We start from the raw sequence: 17,750 nt of genomic DNA, 5'->3' as shown, positions 1-17,750 counted from the left end.
TTTTTGATCACTCCTTCAGTCTCGTTACTAGATATTGGTCTATTCAGGTTGTCAATTTCCTCCTGATTCAGTTTTGGAAGTTTATAGGTTCCCAGGAATGCATCCATTTCATCTAGGTTGCTTAACTTATTGGCATGTAACTGTTGATAATAATTTCTGATGATGTTTCTATTTCCTTGGTGTTAGTCGTGATCTCTCCCTTTTCATGTATAATTTTATGAATTTGGATCTTCTCTCTTTTCTTTTGGATTAGTTCGGCCAGTGGTTTATCGATCTTATTGAGTCTTTCAAAAAACCAGCTTCTAGTTTCGTTGATGTGTTCTTCTGTATCTAGTTTCTATCTCATTGATCTCTGCAATAATCTTGATTATTTCCCATCTTGTATGTGGGGTTGGCTTCATTTGTTGTTGATGCTCCAGTTCTTTAAGGGGCAAAGTTTAACTGATTTAACTTTGATTTATTTGGTCACAGAAATGAGTCTGTGTATGTGTGTGTATGTACATGTAAAGCAATTACGTTCCATCTCAGGTATTTTTTTTTCTTCAGGACATAGTTTTAAGTTATTACCTCTACCAAAAAAATCATATTTCAAAATGAGGCAAATAGGTTTAAATGTGGAAATATTTCACATGCCATAGGAGAGTGATTAAGAAACCAGAGTAAAGACTAGAAGTTGAAATTATTATTTATAGGAATATAATGAATAATAAATATCTATTATTTACCAGGGCCACCTACGGTACTCAGAATGTCACTGGACATCTCAGATGTACCCACACTTTACAATTCTAAATACTCAAATATTAGATACTACATTTCTTTTACATGGAACAGCATGCACTCTTTATGGCAAGGCATCATGAACATGTGCATTTGTATTAGAATCTCCATATGTAGCAAATAAAAACACAGAGGACACAGTTATATATGCTTCTCAGATAAAGGACAAATGTTATTTTTAGTATAAGCATGTGCCATACAATACTTGGGATTCATGTATACTAACATTATCCATTTTTATCTGAATTGAAATTGAACTAGGTATCATGTACTTTATCTGGCAACTATTTTTATGTATCTAACACTATACTCAAATCAGTGTTCATATTGATGTTCAAGACAACAACACCTGCTAACAGCTACATAGGATCATCACATTGCATTAACCTTTTTTTTTAATATTGCGATAGAACCCATATAACATAAAGTTTGCTGTCTTAACCATTTTTAGGTATGCAGTTCAGTAGTGTTAAGTGCATTCGCATTGTGCCACCAATCTCCAGAGCGCTTTCCGTCTTGCAAAACAGAAGTTCTATACCCGTGGAAGAACCCGTCATTTCCCCCTCACTGCGGCCCATCAATCACCATTCTACTTTCTGTCTTTTTGAATTTAACTACTCTAGGAACCTCTTATAAGTAGAATCATGAAGTACTGGGGTTTTTGTTTTTGTTTTCCGGTGACTGTCTTATTTCACTAAGCATAGTGTCTTTAAGCTTTACACAGGTAGCAGGTGTCAGAATTTCCTACCCTTTTTAAAGGCTGAATAGTATTCTACTTTTAGTTCTCTATTCAGCTGTAAATAGATATTTGGATTGCTTTTACCTCTTTTGGTTATTACAAATAATGCTTCAGAGTTGGTGTCTTGGTCCCTTCGGGCTACAGTAACAAAAATCCACTGACTGGGTAGCCTATAAATAGCAGAAATGCATTTCTCACAGTTTTGGAGGCGTGTTTGGGTGAGGGCTCTCTTACAAGATGCAGACTTCTCACTGTGTCTTTCCATGGTAGAAGGGGCTGGGCAGCTCTGTGGGATCTTTCTTATAAAAGCCCTAATCCTGTTCATGAATATTCTACCCTCAACCTATTTACCTGCCAAAGGCCTCAACTCCTAACACCATCACATTTGGTATTACAATTCTAACATTTAAATATTGGGGGATCATAATAATTTAAAGTTATATTTCTTTTTTTATTATTTTTTATTTATTTGACAGAAAGAAATCACCACTAGGCAGAGAGGCAGGCAGAGAGAGAGGAGGAAGCAGGCTCCCCGCGGAGCAGAGAGCCTGACGCGGGGCTCCATCCCAGGACCCCGGGATCATGACCTGAGCCAAAGGCAGAGGCTTTAACCCACTGAGCCACCCAGGCGCCCCGGGATCATAATAATTTAGATCATAGGTTTGATTTCTCCTCAGGCTCTTCTTCTTATCCTATCAATGGCCATTTTCTCCTTGTATTGTCTGTCTACTAGGTAAATCTATATCCTAACTTCCTTTTCTTATTAAAACACCAGTCATACTATGTTAGGGCCAAACTCATTTAAATTTAATTATCTCTTTATGGGGCGCCTGGGTGGCTCAGCGGGTTAAAGCCTCTGCCTTCAGCTCAGGTCATGATCCCAGGGTCCTGGGATCGAGCCCCACATCGGGCTCTCTGCTTAGCAGGGAGCCCCCTTCCTCCTCCTCTCTCTCTCTGCCTGCCTCTCTGCCTACTTATAATCTCTATCTGTCAAATAAATAAATCTTTTTTTTTTAAAGATTTTATTTATCTATTTGACAGACAGAGATCACAAGTAGGCAGAGAGGCAGGCAGAGATAGAGGAGGAAGCAGGCTCCCCGCTGAGCAGAGAGCCCGATGTGCAGCTCGATCCCAGGACCCTGGGATCATGACCCGAGCTGAAGGCAGAGGCTTTAACCCACTGAGCCACCCAGGTGCCCCAATAAATAAATCTTTAAAAGAAATTTAATTATCTCTTTAAAGACTGTATCCATATACAATCACTTTCTGAGCTACTAGGATTTAGGAATTTGGAGGGACATAATTCTGTTTGTGATAGGTATAAAACCAAAAGTGAAATTCCTAGATATTGTGGAAATTTTGTATTTATTTTTTGAGGAAACTCCATACTGGTTTTCACAGTAACTACACCTTTTTTAATATAACAGTAGTGCATAAGGATTCTCTTTTCTCCACATCCTTCACAACACTTGTTATTTCTTTTTTTGATAGTAGCTATCACAGTGGGTGTGAGGTGCTATCTCATTTTGCTTTTGACTTGCATTTTCCTAATGTTGAACAACTTTTCATGAACTTATAGGATATTTCTGCATCTTACTGCAAAAATGTCTATTCGAGTCCTTTGCCCATTTTTTGGTTTTATTTTACTTATTTATTTTTTAGAGATTTTATTTATTTATTTGTGAGAAAATGAGCACAAACAGGAGGAGCAACAGGCAGAGGGAGAAGCAGACTCCCTGCTGAGCAAGGAGCCTGATATGGGACTTGATCTCAGGACTCTGGGATCATGACCTGAGCTGAAGGCAGACACTTAACCCACTGAGCAACCCAGGCTTCCGTGATCATTGTTTTAATTGGATTGTTTTGCTGTTGAATCGAAGGAGTTTTTATGTATTCTGGATATTAAACCTTTATCAAATATATGATATGCAAATATTTTCTATCATTCTGTAGGCTGCCTTTCACTCTATTGATTATGTCCTTTATGCACAAAAGTTTTCAATTTTGATGTATTCACTTTTTCTGTGTTTTTGCTGCCTGAGCTTTTCCTGTCATATCAAGGAATTCATTTCCACGTCCTATATCATAAAGACTTTCCCCTGTTTTCTTCTAAAAGTTGTATAGTTGTAGCTCTTACATTTAAGTTTTTGACTCATTTTGAGTTAAGTTTTGTATATGGTGTAAAGTAAGTGTACACTTCATTGTGTTGCTTGTGAATTTGTAATTTCCCTAAAAGCATTTGTTAAAAAGGCTCTCCTTTCCCCATTGAATGATCTTGGCACCTTTGCCAAAGATCATTGGACCATTTAGATGAGAGCTTATTACTGGATTCCCTGTTCTTTCCATTGACCTATAGGTCTGTCTTTTTTTTTTTTTTAAGATTTTATTTATTTATTGGACAGAGAGATCACAAGCAGGCAGAGAGGCAGGCAGAGAGAGAGAAAAGGAAGCAGGCTCCCTGCTGAGCAGAAAGCCTGATGTGGGACTCGATCCCAGGACCCTGAGATCATGACCTGAGCCGAAGGCAGCAGCCTAGTCTACTGAGCCACCCAGGCGCCCTATAGGTCTGTCTTTATTCGAGTACTCCGTTGCTTTTAGTATTGTTGTTTTATGATAAGTTTCGAAACCAGGAACTGTGAGAACTCCAACTTCATTCTTTTTCAAGATTGTCTTGGCTATCCTTGTTCTCTTGTGATTCCATATGAATTTTACGATAGCCGTTTTTATTTCTGTAAAAAAAATGCATTGGGATTTTCAAAGAGATCATATAAGTCTACTTTTTGATGGGTAGTTATTCTGTTCTTACTCCAATACAGTTCTTAGTATTTAGAGTCATTTCTAATTTTATTAGTTTGGATATTATCTCTCCATGGGAGGTAATGTTAAAGACACTACCAGGCAGCAAAAAGCAGCACTTCTGAGACAGGATAGCATAAAGAGAAAAATAAAAACCTTAATTTACAAGTAACAGAAGTTTAAAAAAAAAGTGGAGATATATATATGTATGTATGTAAAAATCCATTCAAGCTACTTGACCTGTTTGGCACTCGAACACAACGCCCAACAAATGCAGAATACCCAAGGACGCAGGAAATAGTCATGAGATCAACCACATTCAAGCCCAAAAAACAAGCCTCAAGAAATTTTTTAAAAAGATTTTATTTATTTGAGAGAGAATGAGTGAGAGAGAGCATGAGAGAGGAGAAGGTCAGAGGGAGAAGTGGACTCCCCAAGGAGCTTGGAGCCAGATGCAGGATGAGATCCTGGAAGTCGGGGATCATGACCTGAGCTGAAGGCAGTTGCTCAACCAACTGAGCCACGCAGGCGCCCCTCTCCAGAAATTAAAAAAACAAAACAAAACAGGGTAGGTGCACCTGGGCGGCACCCTCAGTGAAGTGCCCAACTCTTGGCTCTGGCTCAGGTCCTGATCTCAGGGTCTTGCAATTGAGCCCTGAGGCAAGCTCTGTGCTCTCTTTGCCCCGCCCTTCCCCCTCCCCCACTCACGTGTGCTCTTTCTCTCAAACAAACAAACAAACAAACAAAAATCATTAACAAAAATGAACAATGGTTGAGAGTGGGAGGGGTGGGGAGAGAAGGGGGCGGGGGCTGGAGGAAGCTGCCCGAGGGCCGCGCTGGCTCAGCGGCCACCACCACCACCAAAGGGAGCCAAGGAGCGCCCTGAGCCAGGAAGATTGCCAGCCGGCTGCGCCCGGCTAGGAGCGAGGAGCGCCTCCAGCGCTGGCCTAGCGCGCTTGGTTGGCGGCCACAGGGCCGCAGGCCCGTCCAAGCAGGCAGCGAGGGCAGCCTGGGGGCAGACAGGAGGCATGGAGACCCCGGGGACTGACTGAGCTGCTGCAGGGCTTTGCGCGGTGCAGGTGGCAGGTGGCGAGGCACCAGCCTGCGAACCTGCTGGAGTTCCCGCTGCTGCACCTCATGCGCCTGCAGCAGGAGAAAGGGGGCAAAGACGCGGGGACTTTGGCCATGAGGGTGGGACCTGGGGGGACGCCGGCACCGCCGCTGGGGGTGGCACCCCCAGTAAGGGGGTCAACTTGGTGGAGGAGTCCAAGCACACTGACTCTGAAAACCCGGAGGAGGAGGAGGAAGATGCTGCTGCGGATGCCAGGGCGTTCAAGGCACTGGTAATAAACCTATTCACAGGGGCGCCTGGGTGGCTCAGTGGGTTAAAGCCTCTGCCTTTGGCTTGGGTCCTGATCCCAGGGTCCTGGGATCAAGCCCCTCATCTGGCCCCCTGCACTGCGGGGAGTCTGTTTCTCCCACTCCCTCTGCTCTTGCACTCAAGATCTCTCTCTCTCAAATACTAAGTAAAATCTTTACATAAAGAGACTTTGGGGATAGCTCTGACTGCCCCAACTCAGAGCTGTTGGGAAAAGTGTGAAGACACAGGCAGGGCAGTGCTCATGCAAACAGACAGCTCCCCAGGACCAACCCTGCTTCCCTGTGCATACGGGGTGGTGCTGGTATCGAGGGGACACTGGAGGCTCCCTGCCTGATGCAGGGGACATGGGGTCACATGATGGCACCGTTTCTCAACCTGAGGTGTGTGCTCCAGTAGCTTCTGGAGTTGAACGAAAGGGACACCTGAGGCCGGTGTTCATGCCCTATTTCCCTGGAAATAGTTAAAGAAGCAGCATTCAAATGACTTATATTCCTTCTATTTGTTCTCCAAGTCCACTGTTCAATAATATAATCGTAACTGGTTTGGTCGCGTGTTACCAGCTCCTGTTTCAGGGAGCCTGGGTGGCCAGGTCCACTAGCATCTGCCTTGACTGCCTGTCATGAACTCAGGGTCCTGGGATGGAGCCCCAGTTTGGGCTCTCTGCTCACCAGGAAGTCTGCATCTCTCCCTCTTCCGTGCCCCTCCTCTCTTGCACAGAGGCTCCCTCTCCAAATAAATAAATAGATAAAAAATTAGATAAATAAACAGATAAATAAATAAATCATTCAAAAAAGTAAATAAATAAAAGCTCATGTTTTGGCAAGCTTTCATGTTGGAAAGCACTAGAGAGAAATGACATGTTTTCATTACCATAGCATAATACCTTTTATTTTAAGCACCTTCAGATTTGGCTGGGGTATTAGAAAGGAAAGGATTCACAGAAGGAAAGGGGAGCTGCAAGAACTGTGCACTTTGACTGTGTTGGTCTCATGATGGGTCTTTGTGTGGGGGGGAGGGAGGGAGGCAGGCGCAGGTTGACCGTTTCCCACACTGTGTCATCTGGGCCACTGCTGCTCTTGGGGCTTAGGGGTACAACGAGCTTGTTCATCCTGAAGCCTAGAGGCTCCCCTTTCCTGCACATCACATCACTGTCCAGGGGACCAGTCCCTTGAAGTCTGCCCAACCAAATGCCTAGGTGAAGTCTTTCCTGGGGAACATTCGTAGACACTCTCAGCTCCAGGAAGCACAGTGAGCTGAGACCAGCGAGGGCCCTGGTGCCCTGTGGCTCTGTGCCCTGGGGATGTCAGGGCCAAGGTCCCCTTCTAGAATCTATGGGGCCGCCTGGGTCCCAGACACCCAACCAGGGGGCCTCCTCCATCCGTCTCTGTGCCTCCCCCATCATTGCAGCACCTGTGTGTGCCTTCCAGGTTCTGGTTGGACAGCCGGGAAGGGGGGGGGGGCTGCAGTTTTTAAAATGGACGTGGGTCTTCCCAATCATTGAGACCTATTTTTATTCAGTATTTAAACCCTATTTTCTCTCCGAATTATTTTGATCACATCAGTCCTTCCATCTTAGAGTGGCTACTTTCGAGTGCCTTCTGCTTTGTTTCAGTCATGTCATGCCTTTGCTTTTTGATATTGATGTTTGAGTCATTTGACTTTCCTATTGTTCGTTTTCACTTTATTTTTGGAATTCTCTATTTTCAGAGGGACCTGCTTTTAGCTCTGGGAATGTAGGTTTAGTTAGTCAGTGACTGTTCTTCATTTCTGATTCTTTAGGTCCCCAGATACATGTCCAGAGGGCCATTTCCACCTTGGCCTACAGTTCTATCAGCAAATGTTCCTATTTACAGTCCCAGACAGCAGGCTCACGGCGGGCCTGGGTGAGTGTCACAGACTCCCTAAACTTGTCCTTAAATAGTAAATAAATAAGAAAATAAAATAAATACTAATTAATAATAATAAATAATAAAATAAATTATAAAAAATTAATAAATGAAAAAATTAATAAAATAAAATTAAAATTAACAAGAATAATAAATAAAATTAATAATAAATAAATAAATTGATAATTGCCAGGTTTACAATTCAAGGCAGAATTTTTGGGACCCCTGAATGTCTATGTGTGTTAAGCATCTGCCTTTCCTCAGGTCATGATGCGGGGGTCCTGAAATGGAGGCCCGCATAGGCTTCCCTGCTCAAAGGGGAGTCTGCTTCTCCCTCTGCTGCAACCCCTCCCCCCTGCTCGTGCTCTCCATCTCTCTCTGACAAAAAAGTAAATAAAATCTTTAAAAAATTTTGAGGCCAAATTTTAGAAATAACCTCTAAAAAGATGAGCTGCCCGGATGGTTCAGTTGGTGGCGTGTGTGATGCTTGGTCTCAGGGCTGTGAGTTTGAGTCCCACCCTGGGTGTAGAGATGACTTCAGGTATGAGAAATAACCTCTGGAAACAAAGACACCTGTTGTGATAGGAGCAGCAAGATAATGGTAGCCTACATACTGTGTCCTCCCAGCTAGCTGAAATACTGTACACAACATGTAATGCCCATGAGATAGTGGGGAGGGTTGATCTGTGCTGTGTCCAGGAGGCCAGGATATTTAGTTTGCTTTTGACAAAGAGGATTTTACCAAAGAGCTCATACCTAGTCTTCAGAAAGTCAGAATTGCAGGTAGCCACCAATGCAGCTTCTCAGACCTTGCCACCTCTGGAAAAAGTTGGGGGAGCAGCTGCAGACAGTGGTTGGGACAAGGAAGGCTAATTTCAGTAGGAGGGCCCAGGCGGCGCCTCTCCCCTGCTGACCGCCAGGGGGCGTGCCGGCTGGATCGAGGCATAGCCTTGGACATGTGACCACTCTCGAGCCTTCCAGTTTAAGGCTGCTGCCCTGGTGGCAGTTATCTTGGGGCGGGGCTTGGGGGTGACAACCGCAGGTAGGGAGCTCTGGAGGAGAAAACCTTGGTTGCCAGAGGAGTCCAGGCTATGGGAGGGCAGGGCCTTTGAGGCCATTGGAGGGCGCACTCTGTGATTCAGGGTTGGGGGTCCTGGTGTGGGAGGGCCTGGTGCCCCGCGGGGTTTGGGGGCGCTCGCCCCACCCGGGAAGGGGCCCAGGGCGGCCACAGAGAGACCTAAGCTGGAGGAAGGAGCAGCACCTCCGCCTTTGTGTCCCCCTCCCCTCCCGCACAGACCCCCCACACTTTCCTCCCCTCCCTTGGGCCCCTGTTCGAAATGCACTGGCAAAGTTTGCAGTCAGAGCAGACCCTACAATCAAGGCCCTGGGCTTGAAATCTTAGCAATGCTTTTTCCACCTGGAGGAACCCAGCATTGGAGAGGTCTGCTTCTTTCCAGTGGTGTGAGCCCATTATGTCATTTCAACTCCCAGAGCCTCAAACCCCAGGTTGCTGAAAAAAATGAATGAGAGACTATGTTAGAAGGCTGTTAAACTTTGTAAACGATCGCTGCCTTTCTCAAGCCCTCTGCGGCAGCTGCACTGAACATTTTACATAGGTCAACTCAACCCCAGAATTTAGGGTTCTTGCTTTTATCCTGCCTGTGTGGAAATATGCACTCTGAGGGTACAGCGACTTGTCCAAGTTCTCAGAGCAAGTGAGTGGTGGAACCAGGATTGGGTGCTAGGAGAGACCGACTACAAAGCCCACGCGTTTAACCACTAAACCGCTGCTTCTGTCCTTATTTACATTATGAGAATTGTTGTTAATGCCTGGGTTATCATTTTGCTTGTCTGTGGGAATATGGATATATACAAAGTGAGTTAGAGGGCTCTAAATTATTCCTGGAAAGGTGAGAGGCCCTGGCATCACTACGCTTCCGATTTGGTACAGGCGTTCCCAGAAGTATGAAATTCTTTTTATTCCTGTGGAAAGGAACCAGAGCAGGTATTGCACTGTTCATTGATAGGTTCATGCACTAGGAAATTAAAATGGGAAACAGAGTGAACTGCTAATGGTTATGGTCAATATTTCTCTAAAGGAAACTCCACAAAGAAGAATGTCAGGTGCAGGGGAGATACTTACCCTGACTGATTCCCAGTCAGGCATGTCAGGAACATCCCTAGTAAGTAGTAATTTTAAGTCATTCATCTATTCATTCATTCATTCATTTGTTCTTTCATTCATTCAGAATCATGGAATGCTCACCATTTGCCATGCTATGGGGATAATACAAATAAGATACAGTCCATTTCTTAAGGAGCTCTAGGGTGTATAGGGAGGTAGACTGATACATGAACACCATAAAACAATATCCTAAGTGCAGTGATTGAGTGATGCATGGGAGATATTTACAAAACAAAAATCAAGGACACTTAGCCCAGCTAGGAGGATGGTCAGGGAAGGCCTCCTGGGGGAGGTGTGCAGAGGAGCTGACAGAAAGAGTTCCTAGGGGTTAGGTGGAATGCACTTGTCTTAGAACAGAGTCAGCGTGATCATAGTAATGTAGGCTCTCCCCCTGAAGGAGAACTCAGTTGTGGTCCAAGGAGAAGTGACTGTGACTCGCCCATCCTTGGAGGTGACCAGTGCCACTTAGAAGAAGGGTTTTGCTGTGTGGTTCTGCTCGGAGGCCAAGAGTAAACTTGGCACATGCATGATTCATGTTATTTAAGTACGAAGTGTCCCACGCTCCTTTTAATTTTTTTAAATTATTACTATTTTTAAGATTTTACTTTTTTATTTGACAGAGAGAGTGAGAGAGAGCACAAGCAGGGGGAGAGCAGGAAAGGGAGAAGCAGACGCCCCACTGAGGAGGCAGCCCAATGTGGGGCTCCATCCTAGACCCCAGGATCATGACATGAGCCAAAGGCAAACACTTAACCAACTGAGCCCCCCAGGCACCCCCCAGGTACCTTTTTGAAACAGATCAGAGTTCCAGTGTGAGGCGAGCACTAAGGCTGGCTGAGTAGGAACAGAAAGAAAAGTAAAGGAGGGAATGAAGCAGCTCTGTACTGTCTTTGGAATCACAATCTTCTTTTATTTCTTTTTTAAGAGAACCCTTGGCGAGTCAAAGGATGCGTTAGAATCAGAACATTTGGAAACAAATGAGCTTTTAAGAGACTTGAGCTCAAAAGGAAAATTTCTTGATTTGGATCAAAGCGGTTCTGAGGAAGCAGAGATTAGTTTCCCTGAAACACAGCCCTCAAGCAAGCTTGGGGAGAAAATCGACCAGATGCCCCAGGATGAACTGGGACGGGAAAGAAGAGAGGTAAAAAGATGATCAGACTTAAGTGAGCGACGAGAGGAAGAATTCCAGTCCATAGAAGAGATTCCCAAGAAATCACTGGTGTCTACCAGCGAGGACATGTTGTTTGAAAGGATGACCGCGCCAACGTGTATCCTTTGGTAAGGGAGTGTAACATGGTTTTTCATGTCCTCTAGTGCTTTAAAAGCATTGTGAAATAAGGGGATTTTATGCATATGGAAGAAAAAAATACTACCAGAAATATCCTTTTGAACTAATAATAGACTTGTATGTTTTGAAGTTCAGTGCTCTGGCGGGACATGGGTCAGAGGAGTGCTGCGTCTGGGCCTGACATCTGGGTCCGACAGGGTTGCTTCCCAGGCAGGAAATTCCGGACCTGCTTTGTCTGTTACCTAGGGTGCCCTTTCTTGTGGGAGACTCAAGGTCAATCTTTCCCTCTCCTCCCCATTCCCCTTCTTTCTCACTTCCTCCTCCGCTCCTCCATGCCTTTCCCCTTTCCCTCCTCTCCTCACCTCTTCTGCCTTAGATGGCTTGATACCTCTTCACAAGTTCCTAAAACTCTTATGGGCTCCTCAAACTGTGCATTCAGAGATGGACCAGAAAGCAAAAGGTATGAAAAAGGGAAAGGCACTGAGAAAGGCACCAGGGGCTCGACTGGCATCTGCCTTTGCCGCACAAATATTACCATTTACCAAGAGAAGGAAGAGGAGGAGAGTTTTTCCCTTCCTCCTCCACCTGGCACTGAAAATTGCTTCCTAGGATTCACCTCCCTTTTTTCCTGTAGACTCTGCCTTTGGAAGATTTGTAAGTGATCGGATGCACGTAAAGTGTTTAATGTAGTTCCTGACACATAGCGAGCACTGGACGGGTGTTCACATCTAGACGATGACGGTGGTGGTGGCAAGGATGGTAGTGATGAGGAGGATGATGGGAAACTCCTAGTGGGAGATGCAGACAACTGCCAGCCTCGTTTCTGTAAATGGGGTTTACTTTGAGCAGTGGATTTCAAGGACAAAACTTGGGCTTGCCCAGGATGAAAGATAGATCAAGTTTTAGAGCCTGTGAAGACTTTTGGCTTGTTTAGCCAGTTAGCATGACACCCGGGGATATCGCTAATGAGAGCAAGTGTCCTGCATGCCAGGGGTTTGGGCCCCTGTTAGCCTTGGGCTCACTGTAGAACTCAACTCTTCTAGACCACCTCCCTCCGCAAATTTGTTTAGCACCTTTACGACACCTCCTTTCTGTTCCTTTCTCTTCCCGTTCCTGTATTGGTTTTCTCTCTCTTTTATTTTTAAAAATTTTATTTATTTGACACAGAGAGAGAGATCACCAGTAAGCAAAGAGGCAGGCAGGGAGAGAGGGGGAAGCAGGCTCCCTGCTGAGTGGAGAGCCCGATGTGGGGCTCAATCCTAGGACCCTGACATCATGACGTGAGTCAAAGGCAGAGGCTTAACCCACTGAGCCACGCAGGCCCCCCCCCTTTTTTTCTTCCTGTTAAAAATAATAGGTGCCCTTTAGAACTACAGACCAATATCCTTGATGAACACAGACGCAAAAATTCTCGCCAAAATACTAGCCAATAGGATTCAACAGTACATTAAAAGGATTATTCACCACGATCAAGTGGGATTTATTCCGGGGCTGCAGGGTTGGTTCAACATCCGCAAATCAATCAATGTGATAGAACACATTAATAAAAGAAAGAACAAGAACCATATGATACTCTCCATAGATGCTGAAAAAGCATTTGACAAAGTACAGCATCCCTTTCTGATCAAAACTCTTCAAAGTGTGGGGATAGAGGGCACATACCTCAATATTATCAAAGCCATCTATGAAAAACCCACCACAAATATCATTCTCAATGGAGAAAAACTGAAAGCTTTTCCGGTAAGGTCAGGAACACGGCAGGGATGTCCATTATCACCACTGCTATTCAACATAGTACTAGAAGTCCTAGCCTCAGCAATCAGACAACAAAAAGAAATTAAAGGCATCCAAATTGGTAAAGAAGAAGTCAAACTATCACTCGGCATCAGGGAAATACAAATCAAAACCACAATGAGATATCACCTCACACCAGTCAGAATGGCTAAAATGAACAAGTCAGGAAATGACAGATGCTGGCGAGGATATGGAGAAAGGGGAACCCTCCTCCACTGTTGGTGGGAATGCAAGCTGGTGCAACCACTCTGGAAAACAGCATGGAGGTTCCTCAAAATGTTGAAAATAGAACTACCCTATGACCCAGCAATTGCACTACTGGGTATTTACCCTAAAGATACAAACATAGTGATCTGAAGGGGCACGTGTACCCGAATGTTTATAGCAGCAATGTCTACAATAGCCAAACTATGGAAAGAACCTAGATGTCCATCAACAGATGAATGGATAAAGAAGATGTGGTATATATACACAATGGAATACTATGCAGCCAGCAAAAGAAATGAAATCATGCCATTTGCGACGACGTGGATGGAACTAGAGCGTATCATGCTTAGTGAAATAAGTCAATCGGAGAAAGACAACTATCATATGATCTCCCTGATATGAGGACATGGAGAAGCAACATGGGGGGTTAGGGGGATAGGAGAAGAATAAATGAAACAAGATGGGATTGGGAGGGAGACAAACCATAAATGACTCTTAATCTCACAAAACAAACTGGGGGTTGCTGGGGGGAGGTGGGATTGGGAGAGGGGGAGGGGGCTATGGACATTGGGGAGGGTAAGTGCTATCGTGAGTGCTGTGAAGTGTGTAACCCTGGCGATTCACAGACCTGTACCCCTGGGGATAAAAATACATTATATGTTTATTAAAAAAAAATTTTGGAAGGGTAGGCGAACCATAAGAGACTATGGACTCTGAAAAGCAACCTGAGGGTTTTGAAGGGTCAGGGATGGGAGGTTGGGGGAACAGGTGGTGGGTAATGGGGAGGGCACGTTTTGCATGGAGCGCTGGGTGTTGTGCAAAAAGAATGAATACTGTTACGCTGAAAAAATAAAATGGAAAAAAAATAATAGGTGCTCTTTAAAAAAAAAGAAAGCAGGGACACCTGGGTGGCTCAGTGGGTTAAGTGTCTGAGTCTTGATTTCAGCTGGGGTTGTGATTGTGATCTCAGGGTTGTGAGCTTGAGCCCCTCATGGGGCTCTGCACTGGGCATGAAGCCTGCTTGGGATTCTCTCTGCCTCTCTCCTTTGGGCCCTCCCCCCTCTATAAATAAATAAGTTAAAACAAAAAAAAAAAACACTTTCAGGCAGATTCCTCTTCTCGCACAGACCATGCCAAATCCATTTCCTGGAAGTGACTACCGTTTCATTTTGGTATAACTGTATATCTTTCCAGACCTTTTCCTGGGCATCTGTGGACACGTCTGTGTGTGTGCACCCACACACCACACATGCTAGGTTTTGTTTTCTTTACCGGTCAGATCTTCTGCATGACCACTTAGTATGTCTCAGAGGGTTTTCTGTATCAGGGCGTGTAGAACCACTTCCTCATTTTAAATTCAACCGGTGCCCTGTTATGGATGGCGCTTTTTGTTACTTCTGATTTGTTCTCACCAAAGGGGCTTCAACAAGTGTGTTCCTGCCTCTCTCTCTGCCTGCAGCCTCCTCCTTTTCCTTTGGGGTCCCTGCCTTACCCCAGAGTCCTGGAATAATTCAGAGTGCTCCTGGTAAGTAGGCATAACCCTGGATACCGACTTCCACCAAGAAAACAAGGTGTCACGCATTTATGAGAAGGAATCTTTGATGATTGTCGAACGCAGTGAAATCTGCTTTGGACCATAGCGTTTTGTTTTCGCGTTTGGAAGGTTGCTGTAAGAGCCGGCTAGCTCCATAACCGTTCACCACGAACGGTAACACTAGGGCCCAGCGTCAGCGGATACCGTGTGCTTTCAATGAGTGTGAGCGCTGCTGGAGCAAGGAGGTCCTGTCAATCCTGAGTGAGTCAGTTGCTAAAAGTCTCTGATCACTTAGCCATCACTTTAGATGCTACCACATTCGATTACTTGGCCTCAGTTAATTTTTTTTTAAGATTTTTTTTTATTGATTTGACAGATAGAGATTACAAGTAGGCAGAGAGGCAGGCAGAGAGAGAGAGAGGAGGAAGCAGGTTCTGCGCTAAGCAGAGAGCCTGATGCGGGGCTCGATCCCAGGACCCTTGGATCATGACCTGAGCTGAAGGCAGAGGCTTTAACCCGCTGAGCCACCCAGGCGCCCCCTCGGTTAATTTTTTAAATGGAATGTTTTTATTTTAAGTAATCTCTACACCCAACATGGGGCTGGAACACTCCCAGATCAAGAGGCATAGGCTTTACTGACTGAGCCAGCCACACGCCCCTAAGGACTATTTATTGGAGCAGTTCAGATTGATAGCCAACGAAATGAAAAGTACAGAGTTCCCATATACTCCCTTGTGTGCCCCACCAGGTTCCCCTTTTGTTAACATCTTCATTAATGGGGGACATTTGTTAGAGGTGATGAGCCCATGTTGACTGTTGTTAACTAACATCCATATTTTACTTGAGGGTTCACGCCTGGTGGTGTGACATTCTCTGGGCTTTGACTAAGGTATGATGAGGTATATCCACCATTGCAGTGTCCTACAGACTTGTGTCACTGCCTTCAAATCCCTCGTGCCCCACTCTCCATCCCTGCCTTCACCCCCTCGCTCCCCGGCCACCACTTTCCCCCCCTGTCTTCATAGTTTTGCTTTTACAGAATATCATGTAGTTGGAATCATACAATGTGAAATCCTTTTTTTTTAAGATTTATTTATTTATTTGTCAGAGAGAGAGAGAGAGAGAGAAAAAACACCTGTTGGGGGAGGGGTAGAGAGAGAGAGGGAAAGAGAAGCAGACTCCTGGCTGAGCAGGGGGCCCAATGCAAGGCTCAATCCTAGGACTCTGGGATCATGACCTGAGCCAAAGGGAGACACTTAACCAACTGAGCCACACAGGTGTCCCCACTGTGAAGTCTCCTTAGGTTGGCTCCTTTCACTTAGCAAAATGCATTTAAGATTTCTCCATGTCTCTTCCTGGCTTGCTAGTTCATTACTTTCTATTTCTGAGTAGCACTCTTTTTGTATGTATCCACAGTTTTTATAAAGTGTTTTCATCACATCCATGATTTTTTATAAAAGACTTTGCACACAAAAAATATGCAGAAGTAAGCTACTATTGAATTAAAAGTAATAGATTTATAATACCTCTAATTTTTCATTTCAGAAAATTTTTATCTTGGATTTATTCCTGGTCATATGGATTTTTAAAAAGATTTTATTTATTTATTTGACAGATGGAGATCACCAATAGGCAGAGAGGCAGGCAGAGAGGAAGGGAAGCAGGCTGAGCAGAGATCCCGATGTGGGGCTCGATCCCAGGACCCTGAGATCATGACTTGAACCAAGGCAGAGGCTTTAACCCACTGAGCCACCCATGCACCCTGAATATGGAATTTTTAATCATGCTTAGGTAATTTTGTCCCTTTGTGCTTCATTCTTCCAGAGGAATTGGTATATGAAGAACAAATACAGATATTCCCAGCTGAATAATTATCTTTCTTATGAAGTTCCTTAGTAACTATACTGTAACTTCCCCCTTCCATATATTTTCATAAAGTAAATTGAATTTCACAATATTAAGTGCTCACTGTGTGTCAGGTACTGAGCAGTCTAGGTTCTGGGGATTAGGAGGATAGGACGTTCTTTCTGTTTACTGTTGACTTCCTTTTCTTTTTTAAGCAAGGTATAATTCACATACCATTAAATTTACCTTCTTAAAATTTAAAATTGTGGTAAAATACACATAAAGTAAAATTTACCATCTTTAAAAAAAAAAAGACTTTATTTATTTATTTGACAGAGAAAGACTCAGCGAGAGAAGGAACACAAGCAAGGGGAGTAGGAGAGGGAGAAGCAGGCTTCCTGAGGAGCAGGGAGCCTGGCAGGGGCTCGATCCCAGGATCCTGGGATCATGACCTGAGCTGAAGGCAGACACTCAATGACTGAGCCACCCAGGTGCCCCTCATATTTCTTTTAAATCTTTATTTATTTATTTGAAAGGGAGGGTAGGGAAGGGCAGAGGAGAGTCTTAAGCAGACTATTCCTGGAGGCCAATGTCGGGCTGGATGCCACAACCCTGAGATCACGACCTGAGCCAAAGCCAAGAGTCAGTTGCTGATCCAACTGTGCCACCAGGCATCCCTAAAATTTACCATCTTCACCATTTTGAAGTGTACAGCGTCGTAGTAGGTACAGTCACACTGTGGTGCAACCAACACCTGGAACTCATCTCGTGAGATGGAAACTCCCTACCCATTGAACAACTCCCCGTTCCCCAGCCCTGCCCCTGGCAACCACCATTCCACTTTCTGTCTCTATGGATCTGACTCCTCTTGGGACCATGTCCGTGGAATCCTACCGTATTTGTCATTTTGTGACTGGTGGATTTCGCTTACATGATGTCCCCAAGGTCCATCCACGTTGTAGAGCGTTGGTTGCCTTCCTGTGGAAGCCTGAACAGCACTCACATGTTGTTCATCCCTTCATCCGTCATGGGACACTTGGCGTCCTTTTACCTTCTGGTTTCTGTGAAGTATGCTGCTCTAAACATGGGCGTGTGACTGTCTCTTTGAGACCCTGCTTCCAGTTCTTTGAGCTAGGTACCCAGAAGTGTCATTGCTGCATGATACGCTAATTCTGCTTTCAGTGTTTGGAGAGCTCTCCCTGGGGTTTTCCACAGCAGCTGCACGATTTCACATTCCCACCAAGAGTGCCAGTGGTTCCAATTTCTCCACATCCTCATAAAAGTGACCCCTTTAAAGCGCACCATCCATTGCTTT

At 44.7% G+C, this 17,750-nt stretch overlaps 1 pseudogene; it reads left to right on the top strand.

Annotated features, from left to right (window-relative positions):
- LOC123929382 overlaps positions 1-17,750 on the top strand; it is a 49,362-nt pseudogene that overhangs the window by 22,025 nt on the left and 9,587 nt on the right.

The sequence above is a fragment of the Meles meles genome, chromosome 18 (assembly GCF_922984935.1).
Source record: "Meles meles chromosome 18, mMelMel3.1 paternal haplotype, whole genome shotgun sequence".
Taxonomy (NCBI): domain Eukaryota; kingdom Metazoa; phylum Chordata; class Mammalia; order Carnivora; family Mustelidae; genus Meles; species Meles meles.
The sequence above is the reverse complement of the archived record's forward strand: the minus strand, read 5'-3'. Positions and strand labels throughout refer to the sequence as shown.